This window comes from Panthera onca, chromosome D3, assembly GCF_046562875.1.
Source record: "Panthera onca isolate mPanOnc1 chromosome D3, mPanOnc1 haplotype 2, whole genome shotgun sequence".
Taxonomy (NCBI): Eukaryota; Metazoa; Chordata; class Mammalia; order Carnivora; family Felidae; genus Panthera; species Panthera onca.
This window is the reverse complement of record NC_138350.1, coordinates 46,569,368-46,589,047: the sequence shown is the minus strand read 5'-3', so window position 1 is coordinate 46,589,047 and position 19,680 is coordinate 46,569,368.

The following is a 19,680-nucleotide window of genomic DNA, read 5'->3' as shown; positions in this document are numbered from 1 at the left end:
GAAGCAGGAGCCCTGAGAGGTAAAACTGACTTATCCAAGATCAAATATGTGGTGTGCAGCACAGCTGGGATTAGAACCACAAAGAAGTCAAAAGAAGTTTATGAGTCAAAGTTTCCAGTGACACGACACCACACAGGAGAGGAGAACCAGGGGGAAGAGAATGTAAAACTTTGGAAGTGATATTCCCCTTGGTCAAGCCAACATACCTCTTTGTACCATAAAGGAACTCTGAGCCCAGACTTTACAGAAATCCCCATGTGGACAGCCTCTAGGCAGGAGGACTTCCTAGAGATGGCTCCTCTGTGTCTCCTACTGCCCCTTCTCCACCTCCCCAAGCCTTCCCACCTTTTAACCACCTTCTCTTCTCCTGATGGAGCCCCTGCCTCTGACCTACCAGCCACTGGGCAAGACTAACCTCCTCTTGGGTCCCCTAAATTCCCACAGCCTGTAGCCTAGGTGACAATTCCTACCAATTCTCACTAGAAAGATTCATATTCAGGAAAAGAAAGGGAGAGAGAATTTTGGGATGACTCTCAACATTGGATTAAGCTTTCCTTTACAGAATACTTGTTTTATACCACTGCCTGATTACTTTTTTTTTTCTTCCAAGATTTTATTTAAATTCCTGTCAGTTAACATGTAGTGTAGTATTGGTTTCAGGAGTAGAATTTAATGATTCAGCACTAACATATAATACCCAGTGCTCATCCCAACAAATGACCTTCTTAATGCCCATCACCCATTTAGCCCATCCCCCCCACCCATATTCCAGAAACCCTTAGTTTGTTCTCTGTAGTTAAGAGTCTCTTATGGTTTGCCTCCCTCCATGTTTTTATCTTATTTTATTTTTCCTTCCCTGCCCCTGATTACTTTTCAAAATACTAAAATCCTTAAGTAAACAATTGCCCTGTTAAGGTTAGTGTCCTGCCAGTAGCCCCCAACAGGCTTATAAATTCTACTTTTATCTCCACCACCCCACTTTTCAACCTTCTCTTGACACCAGAAGGTCCAATAACCAATCCCCTAATTCTTGGGTCATGGCCTCCTCTACAAGGGGAGAAGTGTACTTTCACTAACACAGAAAGCAGAGTAAAGGAAAAGATAAGGACTTCTTAAAACAACTCAAAGTGGCAAAGTCTACTTAGAAATAGAATGTTTTATAAAGTAGTGATATCCAAGAAACAGAATGTTTCAACAAAAGTTTAAATGTAATGAACACATGAAAAAAGTCCAAGGAAAAGAAGGCTGTGGAAACAGTTATGAAAGGGTCAAGGTAATATTCAGGGAGTATGGCTGGATGTTACTAGAACACTACAGGCCTTATTTATTAACGCCTGGATTCCCCCGGTTAAATCCCCCTGTGCCTGATCTTTGCACTCTGAACCCAACTAGACAAGGTCAGACCTTAACGCTTTGTCTGGTGCTCCATTGTTTCAGATAGTGTGTTGTGTGTTTGCTCAGAGCATCTTTGGTCTTGGAGTTCTCCGGTATTCATATAACACTGTGTTTCTGAATCTGTAATACTTCACATCACAGAGGGAACTAGAAAAGGAAGATGCTGAAGGGGACATGAAGGGAGAACAAGACAGGAGACTTTGTCAGGAGTTTTAAACTTTCCTATTGAGTTAGAAGAAGCCCCTGGGAGTAGATGCTTTAGATGTTTGGTCCTTCTGGGCTCACTGTTGCCGTAGAGAAGAAAGGGCATGATGATTTAAAAGTGGTTGGGACACACGAGGGACTCAGAGAGACGACTGGAGGAAGGTGTCTGTCTCACAATTGCTCTTTTATGTGGGCATTAAGGCTGTGACCGATATTGTCATCATTTACAGGATATATTTCCTTCAGAGAAGCATGAGAAATCTTGGCTTTTGACTGTACAAAGAGAAAACTTTCCAGCTTTTACCTAAAATCCTTTATCCCATGATTCACAGCATTAAGAAAGGACTTAGGCACTCAGGGGAAGGGATTTTGAATTCATGCTGCACTCCTGGTTTGCCTTGTAAATTTTGGCAGGTTTCCTTACAGCACTGGTTTTACAATATTAACCATTTGCAGCCAGAGCCCAACTGATACGGAAAGTCGTAAGTACTGAGGTGGTAAGCACGTCTGTGGCATTGTTCTGTTAAGTCATCCAAATGTTAGACAAGACATTTTAATGTAGGAATCCCAACATTTAACACATGACACTTTTTTTGACTTCTCTGAAGCACAAGACCCCGAAGTCACTGGAGGTATTGACAGTGACAAGGAGGAAATGAGATGAATAAATAATCCCCTGTGACTAATTAACTGTCCTAGGAGACTGTGTTGAAGTTTTCTCTTAGGTCCCCTCCCCTACCATGAATGCCAGAGTCAGTGGGAAGGGGAGTGTGTGATGGGTTTCCAACTCTGTGAACATCAGTGGAGCCAGCCTCAGAGTCTGCCCAGCTTAGCACTTATGACGGTGTTTGGCACATATCAGGTACCCCTTATGGGCTGAAGCGTATCCCCCCCAATTTTATATATTGAAATCCTAACTCCCGTACTTCAGAATGTGACTGTTTCTGGAGATCGGGCCTCTGGAGAGATAATTAAGTTGAAATGAGGTCATTACGGTGGGCCCTAATCCAATCTGAATGTTGTCCTTGTAAGAAGAGGAAATTAGGACACAGACACACACACACAGAGGGAATACCATGTGAAGACAGTGGGAGAAGATGGCTACAAGCAAAGCAGGAAAGCCTCAGAAGAAACAATCCTGCCAATAGCTTGATCTTGGACTTTTAGCCTCCAGAACTGTAGGGAAATAAATTTCTGCTGTTTAAGCCATCTAGTCTGTGATAGTTTGTGATGGCAGTCCCAGAAAACTAATATTGTACCCATAATTGTGTGCTAAATGGAAAAAAAATCAATCTATAAATGACTCGTAGGAAGCCTGAAATCTGTAGACATTGTGGTGAATAATTGACACTATAAAGTATGGCTAAGGGTCTAGCATTAACTCTTCTGCTCATGACTCATATCCTCAGGCAAGTTTGCAAAACTCTTTGAGCACCACATCACTTTTTTGTGAAATAAGGATAATGATACTTAATTATATCCTCTATATTTATGGAAGGAATCCTCCAATATGTACGGGGCACATAAAGATGAATGACATCGGTATGACCGAAAGCATGGTGCCAAGAAGGGCAAGACAGACTCAAAGAACAGCAAGTAGTTAGGTGTGATTGGCGAGCATCACCAAGAATGGCAGAACGTGAGACAGGAAACGTAGCTTGGTATCAATTTATAAATGGTCAGGCTGTCTAGGTTTTATTCTATTAGACATTGGAGATCACAGAAGGTTTTTAAGCAACAGAGGACATAAATGGATCTGTCTTTTTTTTTTCAACGTTTTTTTATTTATTTTTGGGACAGAGAGAGGCAGAGCATGAACGGGGGAGGGGCAGAGAGAGAAGGAGACACAGAATCGGAAAGAGGCTCCAGGCTCCGAGCTGTCAGCCCAGAGCCTGACGCGGGGCTCGAACTCACGGACCGCGAGATCGTGACCTGGCTGAAGTCGGACGCTTAACCGACTGCGCCACCCAGGCGCCCCAATGGATCTGTCTTTTGAAAAGTATACCTTGAAGGCAGTGTGGTGAGTAGATGTGATGGGAAACATTTGGTAACGGATGACAAGTACGTATGCTATTATAATAGTTCAGGTACTTGATAAACCCCAGGGTGTTGGAAGGATTGACTTGGATAATCTATACGAACCCACTCGTTAAATAATAATACTAATAGTTGTGATTATTTTTGAGAGGGAGACGATTTAAGGCCAGACTTTGTCAATACATGTCAATGCTAATGAAATTCTCAGAGTGGTTGTGAGAAATTAGTTAATGTTACAACAAGTATGTGATACCAGGTAATTTTCTTAGTTGCAGATCCCTTCACTTAACATCAAAATAACTACTCACTTAGATATAACAGCCAACCAGTTTGAAGAAAGAAGTAGAGAGTTTCATCAAAGCGCCTTTTCGATTCATTTCTACCCAATTTCAATCATCACCATAACTTACAGTTATTTTTGGTGGCAATAAGAGCAAGTATGCTGGTGCATTTAGCAGGATAACCCAAGGGTTTAAATTCCACAGGTATTGGGGTTGGAAATCCATAGATTATGAAATATAAATAGCATTAAGTTGTAGAAATTGGATAATATACTTTGCTTACCAACATGCTCCCCTCTTTGTCCATATGCTCTACCCCAACTGCATAGCAGAATTCCATGCTACCTCTTCTGTGCTCCCAAAGCCCTTCATCTGGTACTGCATGAATCACACTGCACGAAGGAATATGCATAAACCTCTGTTTCCATTGCTAGATCACAAGCTCCCTGTCTTCTTCATCGTGGGCTCCCCAGAGCCTAGCACAAGGCCTGCCTGGCCATAGTATAGGCTCAATATTCAGTCATGAATTGCTTTAAGGACACTCCCAGGATGGTGTGTGTGTGTGTGTGTGTGTGTGTATTTCTGTTATAAGCTCAGAGTGATAAAGTGACGTGGGTTCTGCTTGATGGCCTGTTCCGCAAAGTAGATCTCTTCTTAATGTAAAAACTGCAGTGAACGTGCTGACATATGCCAGTTCAAGTACACATGCAAAGACTGTGTCTCGGTAGTCCGCTTTGGTGAACTCAGCTCTCTTTGAATGCAAGTGTTTGATTCATAAGTGCTTATCCTGCTCTATTGCCTGAGTGCAGATAATGTTTATTTGTTTGACTTACACAGGACTAGTGTGTATACATCTCCCATGCAGAATCTCATTTTACCAAGGCAGAAAGTGGTTTAATGCACATCTTGTATTTTTGACACCTAAATAATCCAGTTATCATCTTGACATGGAAATTGGAATGTCTTCATTCTACTGGCCTGATACACTCAAGTTAAAATACATATACCAACTCTTTCAAAACATGATGTGTTCTACAAATATCAAAACTTCTTCGCTGTGTTTCAAACAATGCAGTCAAGACAGTCCATTATACAGGGATTGGGAAATAAACACCTTTTTTTTCCTCTTTGCTTTGCTTCAGTTGACTAAGGAAGTACCAATTAAAAGACCAGGTACTCTGATGACTAATGTTATTGTGGACAGCACACATACTCAGTACACAGACTTGCTATCATTTACTACCTTGTTTTTATTGGGTATTAATAAAACCCCAGCATACTTTAAAAAGTGTTTTCTTATTCTTCCACTTGCTTAAATCATACTTAATGTTGAGAGATTTTAAAAAGCATCCTATTTCAATTACAACTGAGTTTTTGAGAACTTATCATTGGCAAGATGTCATACTAGGTACTTAAAACATACCATCTCCCTATAATCCTCCCCAGCCCTACAAGGTAAATATTATTTTTTCTCTTCTGTTTACAGATGCAGAAATCGAAGCTGAGCCACTTTCTGTCATCAGTGGAGTGGAGATAAGAGACTGTAACTTTCTGATCTGTGTCTGGCTTGAGGCACCGTACTATATTGTCCCAGCCTTTTGAGGTAGCACACAATCCTCTCTGTCTTTCAGCTTCAATCTGAAGTTCGTCTTCTCACTGAAAGTCTGCAATTCTCCCCGGCATGAATTGGGAACTCCATATATGTCAATGAATGACTAATATAGTGCTAATCACTAACTGTAGGTCCACAGGGGAAGATTCAGAAATAGCAGAGATAAGAATATTTTTGCACCTGTCTAACAATAGCATCAACAATGGTAATAAAGATAATAACATTTAGTTCACTGGTGGAGAAAATATTATCAACTAATCTCCACACATGCGATCAAATTAAGGCAATTGGTGGGTTTAAGGTAGCAGTTGTAATATACTCACATGGTAGCATGCTAAGGCCCAACAAATATCATGAGACTTCTCAAGCAATATCAAGGGATCATGACAAAACCTTGGATAAATCATTCCAAAGCTATTACAGCGAGACTCACTCTGCCATATGGAAAAAGTGGTTAGGGAACAATTAACTTCCACGATGTATATTGCCCCTGGAAACAAAACTGGGTTAAGCCAAGATGACAAGGCTGACCGCAACCTCTATAAATTAGTCAGTAACAACAGGCATAGTTTGAAACCATAAAAAATACAAAAAATAAAAAAAGAAAGAAAGAAAGAAAATGCAAGCCATGAAATCATTTATAAAAGGCTCAACAACAAATTCTAAAGTAGGCACTCCACGCACCTCTTTTCTACTTAATTTGTCATTTATAGCACAAGTGAAGCAAATGTTTGATGAGTGTGGGGGTTCTGGTGTAGTGAACCAAGATAGGGTAATTGTCACTAAAATTATTGCAAGTCGTTTAATAAAAGAAGCCTTGTTTATGAAGTGCAGAAGATGTAAAGCAAGTGAACATAAGTGGAGACACAAGGAGGCTGCTAAGACGATAAATCATTGACGAGCCTTAAAAGGCAAGTACATAGTGGAATTAACACAGAGTTCAGTTAAGACCATAAACCAAGTAACTATGATATTTAAAACACAACATACACTGAGAGAGAACCAAAGTCAAAACCCAGCAATTCCTGCCCAAAACACCAACAGTTTGCTACATGTTCAAACCATAAGGTAAATGGGCAGAAGCAGATAAAGGGGCAAATGGCCAGAAGAGGAAGGCATGTGTGTTTTGAAGAGTAGCCCACGTATCTCCACAGCTGAGGGTTTAATAAAACCAGGTTTATGTTACCCTTTAGGGACAATTCAGAAAATGGTGCCATTGGATTTCCATTCTAACCATAAATTAACTTAAGGATTTACACATAAATATGAAGATTCAGTCAATATAATGATTACACACAATCTTTCTAAGAATTTTATAGCATTATTTTTAAGAAAATGTCTTGCTTATTTAAGTACCTTCCTATTTTTTAGGTAAATTTATTTTTACAGTAATCGCAGTTTTTATTCTTATTGCAGAGGAGGAAACAGAAGCTCCAGAGAAGTAAACTAACATGTCTAAGATAACACAGGGTGTCCGTGGTAGAACCGAGATTAGAACACAGGATTTTTTACTTCTAGAGCTCTTTCTTCTCATATAATCAGCCCTCTAAGTTTAAAAGTGATATGAAATATAAAATATCTGTTGATTTTAAGAAAAACATGTATCCAAGTTGGGAGATACATTTAAATCCCATTAAACTAACTGAAAAATTCATGAGCGATACATGGATAATTTGTTTCTTATTAAAACATTAAACTTGTAGAGAATATTTAGCTGTTCAAATGTCAAGTAACAGGATAGCTATAGTAAGTTAATTAGGTACCAATTCATTGCTAAAGATATTTAATTGACATTTAATAAGCATATTAAATACCAATTAACCAACTATATTTAGTGCTAACTATATTTAGTCAAAGCTGTTTTGTTAATTGCTTGCTCAGTGCCTTAGTATCTATGGTCAATAGATTATAACCCAATTAAATATATACATTAATGTGTTTCATATATGTCTCCCCAGTGGGAAGTGTAGCCCGGGTGCTCATGTGTGGGTTTAGCCATCATCACCCATCTCAGTGAAGAAAACATCCAGCAAGCTGTTCCAGCTCATGAAAGACCCTCTACAGAGAAAAAAGTCAGACAGTACATGATGACAAAGATACAGTACACTCTGTCACTGTCAGACTCAGAGATATGAAGGAATTAACAGGTTCTGGTGACAGGGGACACCGGGCTCTGTGGGGCAGAGCTCGCAGCCCCTTTGAGACCTCTGCAGAGGGGCTTTCTTGATTCTGAAGCCACAGCCATTTTTGGCTAGCATTCTTTTGGACTACTTGCTGAATAATGTTGTCAGTCACATGCTATAGGACTCTTATTGTGTATGCTGGCCACAACACATTCCTGCAGACATGATGCTTGCAGCACAACAGAGAAGAGACACGTGAAAAGAGACCAGGGACCAGAGCACATTAACCTTGGCCACTCTTCCCTGACCCCATGAAAGCATTTAATGTGTAAGTAGGTCCTGACATTGGGAACCCTTCCCAAGGTTTGATATGCAGAAGTGCTGAACAGTGGTGTGAATCCATTACTCAGGAGGTTGAAGGGCAAGGCTGATGGTCACTCAGACTACTCCTGCAAGCAAGATGCACCCAAATAAGTCTAGTCTCTGCATGGAGAGACCATGTAATAAACATTTCCTAAATGAAGGTGAATGGATATTGTAGAAGTCAATCCAATCTTGAAGCTGAGGGTGGGGGGGCTTTCCATTAACATTATTTTTATTAATACTAATATTATAATTCCACATTATTGTCAGAATAAGCAATGGGGTGCCTTGGTGGCTCAGTCAGTTAAGCATCCGATTTCGGCTAGGGTCATGATCTCATGGTTTGTGAGTTTGAGCCCCATGTTGGGCTCTGTGCTGATGGCTCAGAGCCTGAAGTCTGCTTCAGATTCTGTGTCTCCCCCTCTCTCTGCCCCCTCCCATGTTTATGCTCTGTTTCTCTCTGTCTCTCAATAATAATTAAATGTTAAATTTTTTTTATATAGAAAAAAGAATAGTCAAGTCATTGTAGCCAATGGGATCACTGAGACTGAGCAGGGCCAAAGTCCAGGGGCATTAACATTGACTTGTGAGGTCTACATGATCACGTTTGCAAGGCAATCCAGAAAAGTCAGCTGCTTGGACAGTGAAATAAGCAATTAGTTTTGGGAGTTCCCAATTTATGGGAACATTTAACTTTTCCAAGGTCAGTCAGGAATCCAAAGTCCAGAAAAAGCTGGGTCAGGAACTGATGACGTTACAGCTATGGGACACAGGAGTCAGTGGACAGGAATAATCAAAATTATTCCAGGAGCACCTTTCTTAGTATCTCGGATAGATGAAAACCCTGTAGTTTTTGACTGAGATTGTATTAAAATACTGCTGCCCCCTCTCTGTAGGCACAACCAAAAGAAATTCCCTAAAATAACTGTAATTCAAACGTTAACGCTGGAAGAATAAAAATACATGCAGCAAGGGTGCATTTCTAGGTGACAGAATATAGTAAGACATGGAAAACAGCAAGAGTAATAATTCGAGTACAAACAATTCCACATATATTAAGTGAAATTATAAAATGAAATACGTGGCTATGCACAAAGATCATGAATGTATTAATTGGATACCAAGTTGAGAGGGTGCCTAGTCACGGTGCCCTTGGGTAACTTGCTCTGTCATTTTCTGCCCACTCGAACAATGTTCCTGAGTACTTCTCATCAGAGGCCCATCCATGATCATCTGTTTGTGGCAAGGGTGGTCTCTCTCCTTCATTAACTACTTTGGGCTCTGATGAGAATCTTCCCATCATCTTGAGATTTGGCAGTGTATTAATATGTAACACTGTTTAAACTGTCCCAGGGTGGGTCAAGTAATGCAATTTACCTCATTTGGCTTCTGCATCGAATTTTCCATTGGAAAGACTTGTGCACTTTGCATGTTTTCAATTAATGAAGGATTGCAATGTGCCTGTGAGCTTTGTTTGAGGATGCCATGAAATGGGGGAGAAAATTAGTATCCAGAGGGAGATAATTGTTGCCCTGAATAAGTTTGATCAATGAAGGAAAGGAATAAAGAGATTGCATGTGAAATTTAAATTCTTCAATATGAGGTGCTCTTGGGTAAGCAAAACACTCAAGCTAAGGTTAGTAATGAATTAGTTAACACAACAGAAGAGAGTCTGACTCTATAGACTGAGCCAGCATTTCAATTTTCAGCTCAGTTGGCAGTGGAAGTGAGGCTGACGAGGGGGCTTGGCGTAAATCATAAATTCCAGGATATTGTACTAGAGCCTTCTAGGGGTTGGGTAAGCCACCGTTGACATATAGATTTGAAGTTCAGAATATAGTGGTGTTTAAAGAAAAAAGGAAACAGAAAGGCAGAGCTAAGCTGGAGGGTAAGAATAATGCAGGAATTTCAAGATAATGAATTAAATGGAGGGTCTTCTGAATGAAGAGAAATGGACAAAATAGGATTCCATATTTTGTTTTAGAAGTAGGTGATTAGAAGCCCCCTGAATGAAGTATTAAACTCAATATGTCTTATAAATAGTGGGTTGATGATCAGTTTGAGTTTATTAGGTAGATCAGAACAAAAGGACATAAGTGCAAATCAAGAAGTAATGTATGTAAAAGAAATGTAAAGAGATATTTTATGGAGAAAGTGATAACAAAGAGTATAGTTGCTTATACATGTAAAAGAAACTCCTTGAATCTCAATGGATCTATGTTTTAGGAAAGAAAAGCGTGAATTCATTTACGTGGCGAATCTCAAGCTAAGTTTGTTGCCTCCAGAGATACACTCATGACATACACGTGTCAGGGATGAGGAGCAGTGGAGAAACACCTTGTATTTCGTGGCCCAGTGTGGTCTGTGATCCCACAACACTGCCTGGGAGCTCGGGTCCCACTCTGGGTCTATGGAACTGGAACTGACCTGTATTTTCCAAAATCCCCAGGTGACTCATATACATGAATGTTTGAAAAGCACAGGTCTGCTTTGCATTTCCCTGGTGATTAGTGATACTGAGCTTCTTTACATGTGTCTATTGGCCGTCTGTACGTCATCTTTGGAGAAATGTCTATTCAAGGCCTCTGCCCATTTTTAATTGGATTATTTAGTTTTGGTGTTGCATTGTCTAAGTTCTTCATATGTTTTGGATATTAACCCCAATGAGATATCACTTTACACTTGTCAAAATGGCTAAAATCAAAAACACAAGAAATAACAAGTTTTGGTGAGGATGTGGGGGAAAAAAAAAGAAACTCTTGTACACCGTTGGTGGAAATGTAAATTGATTCAGTCACTGTGGAAAACAGTATGGAGGTTACTCAAAAAATTAAAAATAGAATTACCATTTGATGCAGTAATTTCACTACTGGGTATTTAGCCAAAGGATATGAAAACAGCAATTCAAAAAGATACATGCACCCCTATGTTTATTGCAGCATTATTTATAATAGCCAAGATATTGAACCAGCCCAAGTATTCATCCATAGATGAATAGATAAATAAGAGTGGTATGCGTACACACACACACATACACACACACACACACACACACACACACACACACACACACGGAATATTACTCAGCCATAAAAAGAATAAAATCTTGCCATTTGCAACAATGTAGATGGATTTAGAGAGTATAAGACTAAGTGAAATAAGTCAGTCAGAGAAAGACAAATACCATATGATTTCACTCACATGTGGAATTTAAGAAACAAAACAAATGAACCAAAAAAAAAAAGTTAAAAAGAGAGACAAACCAAGATACAGATTCTTAACTATAGAGAACAAACAGATGGTTACCAGAGGGGATGTGGGCAGAGGAATGGGTGAATTAGGTGAAGGGGACTAAGAGTACACTTCTCATGATGAGCGCTGACTAATGTATAGAATTATTCAATAATTCTATAGAATCACTATATTAGACACCTGACATTAATACAACACTGCATGTTAATTATACTTCAATTAAAAAAAGTGAAAGAAAAGAAAGGCATAGGTCTCAAGCTGCCAATCACAGTTCTACCTTTGGTTAAGGTGGGATTTAAACCAACTTGGATCTGAACCCCAGCTCTCCCACTTGCTAGGCAATCTTGCTTAAGTTATTTCACTCCTGTGTTTCAATCTCCTCCTATGTAAAATGGAAATGATGACAATAGTAGCTACCTACTTCAAAGACTTTTATTAGCATGAAATGAAATTAGTGTTGCCATTCAGAGCCCAGACTCTGAAACCACATAGTCTGGCTCAAATACTGGTTCTGTCACTCACTAGCTACACAGCTTTGGGACAACTCATTTATCTTCACTGGGCCCTGGTTTTCTCACATGCAAAGAGAAGGTAATAATCATAACCATATTACAGGATTCTTGTGGGAATCCAATGATGTAACAGATGTAAACCTTAAAATATTCCTGATGCCTAAATGCACTATGGAAGTGTGGCCTACTATTATTGTTACAGATGCAGTGCCAGGCAGACAATAGGTTTCCAATAAATGTTAGCTATTCTCAGTAGCGTTGCTTGCACACAAAAAATGATGCTATTATAGAAGTTCTTGGATTAAGGAAGATGGAGAGCAACAAATTCAAGATTTAAGCAATTATAAATTTGGGGTCGTTTTTGCCTTTAACTTCCGACAGAATAATGTGATTTTTGGCAAAATGCACCTTGAAGCTACGGTAGCCTCACTTGCCTATACAAGCAAGTAGGACCACAGGCCAGTTAATTCACATACCATGGTTTTAAAAAAGCACCTTTCCCAAACAAAACAAAGGGGTTTCCTCCCAAAAGATCCTAACCCCATTGGTCTGGATTAATGTTTGTTTTGTTTTGTTTTGTTTTGTTTTGTTGTCTGTGTGAATGGAATTTTCCTCATTCAATCTACATTTCTTTAAGCCTACATCTCTGTCTGTGTAGACACTAAGCAAACAATCAAAACCGTGGGTGAGGAGGGCAGCAGTGGTACTAACTCAGTTTTCTCTTTCTTTCCCCGTTAGCCTCTCCTGACCTCCCTCCAGGAATCTCAGTTCACACCCGTTCCCTCTAGCTAGTTTCTCGAAACCTCTTCTTGGAAGTCTGGCTGCCCCCTCCCTCCCCGTGACCTGGTTTCTGGCTCTGGGTCTCCCCGTGACCTCAGCTCAACCCCTTTCACTTCGCACAGCATCATTTCTGAGCCCTGGGGTCACCCAGGACGAGTGCTTCCAAGTCCACTGCCTTTTTACCAGCCAGTGCAGCCCTGAAATAATTTGCCTGGAAACCAGTTCTTGGAGAGAGAAGCCTGGTCAGACAAATGAAAGATTGTATTGTATTTCGTTCTTGCAAGCCAGTGCCTGCGGCATCATCTGTTTGTAGCAACAAGATTGGGAAGTTGTTTTCTGCTTCTTTGTTGCCCATTCTGGTTCTTTCCCTGGCGTATTGTCTTCCCCTGAGGGGTCACCTTGCAAGAGTTTTCTCAGCGGTCTGGTCTTTGGCGCTAAGAAACTCGTAACTAATTACCATGACTTCAATTCGTAACCTGACCAGCTGTGTTGAAGAAAGGAAACCTTGATCCCTCAGTGCTGCAAGATCTATAATTCATCCTCCATAAAAAAGTCAATATTGGAGCAAAAATGACATTTAAAAATCATAAAATAAGTAGTCTGGTATTTACCTAAGATGTTCTTCTTCTTTTGTTTTATATACCATGTACTGTGCATGGTTTGTTTTCTTTTGGGCGCTGCGCGTGCCTGTGTGACAGAGAGATGGCTCTCCTGTTTCCAATGACTTCTGGGTAAGGGAGAAAACAAGACCACTGAGAAAAGATAATGGGGACAGAACAGGAGGACTCTCCACAGACATTCTCCTTGCAGTTTTGATCTGATGAAATAGGTTAACTTTAAGGACTGAGCTATGCAATTTAGCAATTCTCCTGATTCTAAAATCGCACTGTAAATTTTTATAGCTTTATAGATTAAAGAAAGATTAAAACCACAAAGCACACGTTAATTACCAATGGCTCACCAGTGGCAAATATATTTGTATCCCTCATCGGGGTGGTGTGAACATGCAGCGCAACTCAACACTGGCCCTATCAGAGGATAGCCACCAGCCTGGTTCGGGGAAGCAGGACTGGCCGCCCCTCCAAGCCAGACAAACTCAGCTTTGGAGCCCCAGGTTGTGTCAATGTGACTCCTCAAGGCCTCTGCCAGAAACTGGATTGATTCCACCCACTCTTCAGAATGGAGAAAATATTTTTAAAGTCATGACCTACCTGCTAGGCTCAGGCAGCTTATAAACAAAGAAGGCTGGATACTTCCTTCAGTCGTAATGGCTGGGCTGGGCCTACCAGGCATTGTCTAGAAGGCCCCATTAGCCTTCTATGAAAAAATGTTTATCAATGAGCTGGAAAAGGAAATGGTCGGAATGTAGAGACATAGGTCAGTGACTCTAAACTATTTTTTTTAGGAGAACCCAGATGGATCTCACTGGTGGGTTATTGCACATGTCAGAGAATTCAGTAGAATGTACTTTTCTTCCACAAGAATTTATTGAGAATTATGCTAAGCAAGACCAAACTTAACAGTGCTAAAAGCAAAATAGGATGAGTAGAGAAAACAATACATTAATTCATGTACTCTTGAAACTTTCTGGTGATTTACTAGGAATAGATTTACAAGGGTGTACATTCCTATGTGTAAGTCTTTAGAGTGTGTGTGTGTGTGTGTGTGTGTGTGTGTGTGTCCCACAGCTAAGAAAAAGGTATAGTAGCAAAACTCCAGGTCATATCGCCATGATGGGTTTTTTAATAGTATGACATGAAAGTAATCAAACAATAATCCTCAGTGTGTTCACTCATTTGAGAGAGTAACTAAATGTAGAGCACAATAAAATATTAATGCTTTTTATTCTATCATATTAACTTGGAACAATTCATTGGAAGATAGGTGATATATGTGCAACCTTATAGAACTTAAAAATTAACCTGAAATATTGGCCTCCTAGAGTACTTGTGAGATATAGCTGATAGCATTTATGAAATACTTAGCACAATGCCTCTCTCAACAAAGTTAAAACTCCCCACACAGCTCACCCAGAAAACACTCTTCAAGTGTGGGATTCTGAGGGAGAAAAAACTATTAGAATAAGCACTGTTTTTTTCTGTGCTCATTTGAAGACAAACTGTAGCCATCACTGGAGATTAAAAATGTAATGAAGGAAAACAACATTCTATTTATGCATCTTTTATTTATTGTTTGCACTTATTATTTTTGAAGCACAAACTCTAGATCAAGTTCATCAGACTCCATTGTTCTCCAAAACCTAATAATAGTTAAATTTATTGTGTGCTTAGGAAATGTCCAGAAATGGCCTGAGCCCTATGTATGCATTATGTTAATTAATCCTCATATAACCTTCTGAGGAAGGATCTATTCCCATCCTCATTTCACAGATGCTAAAACCAAGGGTAAGTTACACCCCAGGGTTACATAGCTAGTCAATGGCAGAGCCCAGATTCTAATACCAACTTTAGACTGTGAGTCTTAACCACTAAGCCCACTGCTTATAGAAACATAGTTTGAGAAACACTGCCCAAAAGTAAATTAACTCTAAGAAGGAAAGTAAATTTTTTTTCAGGTAATGTTCATCGTGAAATTTCCTGTTTGTCAAAATTTCAGGTGATCCATCATTAGCTAATGTTGATTGAACCAGGCTCTTTTCCTCTTGCATATCTTATCTCATTGTGGCCTCACAGCAATCCTCTGAAGGAATGAATACCTGCATTTTGCCAGTGAGAAACTTACCCAAATCATTTATCCAATGTTGCATAGGCAGGAAATGGTAGTGCCACAACTTGCTTCTTGGCCAATCTGAAGCTAATGGCATCTGTAACTACGCCAAGAGCAGCTGCAGGAGGAAAATATCACTGAATAAGTGATCCTGCGGATGGTCAACAGTTGCATTTGGCAAAGTTTGGTGATATATGTGCAAGTGATACCTCCTTACCTTCCGGTAATGAACAGAACTTTGCAGGAACTAATAGAAATAGAACTAAGCAGAGTAAAAGAAGTCCAAATGACAAAGACCATGCTGAAAAAAACCAGGACTCAGAGCAATTGCAGTGAAGGGCACCGAGGGTGCTCTGCAGTTAGCACACGAAGCCAACATGGATCCACGATGTGTGAATTAGCATAGTTTACACAAACAGAAGAACAAAAGCCAAACCAAAACCAGAAGACCAAAAATCAAAAACCAAAACCAGAAGAGAGATATCTCTAAACTTCAGTCGAGTGATCTTCAGACCAGCAGCTTCTGTATCAGCTGAGAACCTCCTAGAAAATCAGAAACTCAGGCTTTACCCACCTACTGAATCAGAACCCTTGGTGGGCGGGTGCCCATCAGCCTATGTGTCAACAACCCTAAAGGTGCAAGCTTCAGCTGAGAACCACAGCCTTAGCCATTGTCAGTGTGTTTGTAAGGTGACCAAGGTAGTGAACATTGGGATTGCTTTGTACCTATAGCTGCATGTTACATATGACCGATGGGTGCAAATGCACACGTGTGTCTACGTTCCTCTTCATGGCCCTTTAAATGGTTGACAAATCAAATACATCGTGTTCCATGATGTGAGTCCCACCATTCTCCAGTACTACAACTTTACCTCAAATTGGTTTTGTTCCTTGATCAAAGATTACTGCTCTTCTTAGTGTGGTCTTGTCCATACTTCCAGGTTCCAATAGCTAATTCCTTTGAGCATTAAGGGCAGACACAGTCAGTTTTCAGGAAGTCCCAGGTTCCTGTACTCTCCCTCAAGGACTCCAGAACCCATGGTCCCCAACCCTACTGCTCCTTAGACTCTTTGAGAGTTCTTTAAAATGTATAGGCTTTACCAAAGAACAATTAAATTAAATTTTCTGGAATGACTGAGCAGGCACTGAACTAGCCACAGGGAGTCCAAATGGAAGGGGTTTCTGTTCTTATGAAACTTAAAGTCTTGAGGAAGACAGACATTGATAAAATAAATACAAATTGTTATAAAGTACTACAAAAGGAAAGGCCAGGGACACTGATATTTTTTAAAAGCTTTCCAGGCAATTCTAATGTCAGCCAAGGTTGAAAATCACTGCCCTCATCCACATCTGTATAAATAAATCTTCCTCCAATTATCTTTTCTTGCATGTTCCATCCCCTTTCTGATGCATGCACCTCTTTACTTCTCCATCTCTGTTCCCCTGGGGGACAGAGTAAGACTGAAGTGGTTGGCTAACTCCTCATTTAATCCTAGGTCGATGTCTCCAAAAAGGGATGGAAGATAGACTATCAAGTATTTCCAAATGAAAAATGTGCACCTATGCACTGAGACAAGATCTGTGGGACAGCAAAACCAGCTCTTGCTTCAACGCCCAGGCTGGATTTGATGTCATTTTGTTTAGAAAGAACGCTGAGTGTGTATTCATGGGGCTACCAAATACCACTCCCGGATTGGTTTATTTTTATTCTTTCGTTTTGACTGATCCATGTGTACATGGCTATGAAGTTTCTTCTGAGCACCACTTTGCAATATCTATTAGACTCTGAACTGCAATGTTTTAATTATCAATGTTTTCTTACTGGAGTCTTCATTTCCTCATTGAACCTAAAGCCGTTAAAGAGCAAGTTTTAAAATTTCTAATAGAAGGTGTTTTGTTTTGTTTTGTTTTTAATTTTGTGTTTAAGCCTTGGCTCTATTTTGCTGCCCCTTTATCCAGTTGAGAAACCCTTAATATCTATTTTACTATGTTTCTATCTTTTTCTCCTTTATTTCCTGTTATTTCCACTTTATGAATACTATGTGGTTCAGTGGACAGCTATCATGACTGTGATATCTTCATTGTGCATTATTGAATAATTTAGTATTATAAATAAATCCCTTCTTTGACTCAGTTAATGCCTTTGGCTTGCGTTCTACCTTGGCTGATGTTCATGTCTCAATGCTTGCTTTCTTATTGTTTTCATTTACCCATCAGTTTATTTTCAACCTTTTTGAGTCACTTTATTTTAGGGTTGGCTCTTGTCCAGAGTTAGGCTTCCCTTTTTAAGTGAAGCTGGAAATATTTTCTTTTAGTGGGAGAGTTAAGCTCATTTATATTGATTGATGTAGCAATCTCAACTCTGTCATATGATTTTATGGTATGTTTTCAGTTTTTCAATGTTTCATTATTTGAGTTTTTGTCTTTGTAGACTCTAATTTTGTGAATTTTGGATTGCCTTTTGTCTCCCATATATCTTTTTCTTCTTTATTCCCTTTAAACTCCCATTTCATTTCCATTTATTTTGTTAGCTTCTCTCCCTGCTACTTTCTAGGTTCCTTACTACATGTTCAGTGGTGTCCACTGTTACGCTCCTTCCAATTTTGCCTTCATTACTGTGACGTTTGTTTTTTCTTCCACACTTTTCCAGGTAACTCATGCTTCATCTCCTTGCCTTATCCCTGGTTTCCTACACTTTTCTTTGGGGGCCTTCCTTTATAAAGACAATTATTTAATTTTTTAAAAATCCATGGCAAAAAGTTTAGTCATAATTTTTATGCACTCTACAATAACAGATTTTGGATAGGTCTTCTTTTGATTGCTACTCATTTCTTCTGTTTTATTTTAGTATCTTTATGTCGATGTTGCACTAATTTATTTTTATTGCTCATTGTTGAATGAATTAGATCACCTTGGACCAACTCCATCCAAAAGTTTCCCGGAGACGAGAGAGAAGTCAGGGTAGTCTTCCAGTTGTCAGGTTTTATAACCCAGAGATTTTTCTTCTCTACCACAACAGAGACAGGGATTTCCTGCCAGTATGGCATGTCTGTTTGAGTCTTTGTATGGTCCTGCCACCTCTGATTCTCTGAATCAAACCAGAGCTAGGGAAAAGAAACACATTTAGGAACCTCTTGCCATGGAGGAATATTTTCTTTCGGGTGCTTTCTGAGACCTGATATCACTCTCTCTAATCCCTGTGTTTCTTCTCTTTGCTTTCTTCCTCATGACTTCTGCTACATCTGAGCTTCTTTAAATCGCATTCACGTATTTTTGAGTCCAGAGACTATATTTAATCTTTAAGTTTCACCCAAAAAGGGGGAGAAGGGACAAGAAAATTATTGAATTAATTTTCTTTCTCTGTGTTGCTATAGGAGGTGATTTCCATGAAGGAATGGGAAAGTGTTGATTTATTCAGCCATGTCCACATCAGGAGTTCCTGGAGCTATTGAATCAATGGGTCAGTTCAGTTAAACAGGCAATTCGTGTCAACAAGAAATTGTTTATTTGTTGACAAAACTGACTGGTTATTTAGTATCATGTAGATAAGGGCAACCTAACTACTCAGAGCCTTCTTTTCTCTGTTCTCTTGCCAGGCAATCTCATCCACTCCTGTTGTTGTAACTACCGTCTTTATGTCAGTGTTCCTAAATATCTATTCTTCCCCATTTCTATATAGCATTCCATCAACATGACATCTCCTTTTGATATCTAAGACATCTCAAACCAACCTGTCCCAAAGTCAGCTCTTATTCTCCAGCCCCCAAATCTGTTCCTCTCTAAATCTTAACCAATATCACTGAAAGACCTCCCTATACAACAAAGCACTCAAGGTAGAAATCCAAGACTTATTATGACACCACCCTATCACATGCCACACATTTAATCTAACACTGAAGACCCTCATGGTTAACTCCAAAGTATGTCTTGAATCGATCCATGTCTTCCCATCTCTACCACTTCCCCAGTAAGCTAAGACTCCTCCAATAACCTTCTAACTGGTCTCCCTGACTCCATACCCTACTCCTTTCAGCCCATTCTCCAGATTGTAAATATTAACTTCCTTGTTTAAATTCCATCTATAGCTTTCATTTGTTTTTACAATAAAATATACATTCCAAACATTGTCTACAAAGTCCCCTTGACCATCTCTCCAACCTCACCTCATATCCACTGTTCCCACTGGCTGACTGACTCATTCTCTCCAGCAGGCCTGGCCTTCATTAAGTTCCAACACAGAAATAAGCTCATGCTTCTTCAATTCTTTCGCATGCAGTTTCCTAACCTTGTGCATTATCCCCACAATCTCACTTTTTTGCTTCGCTAGTCCCTACTCAATTTTCAAGTTGCAAGTTCAAATCACTTCCACCGTGAGTTCCTGGCTTGCATCCTAA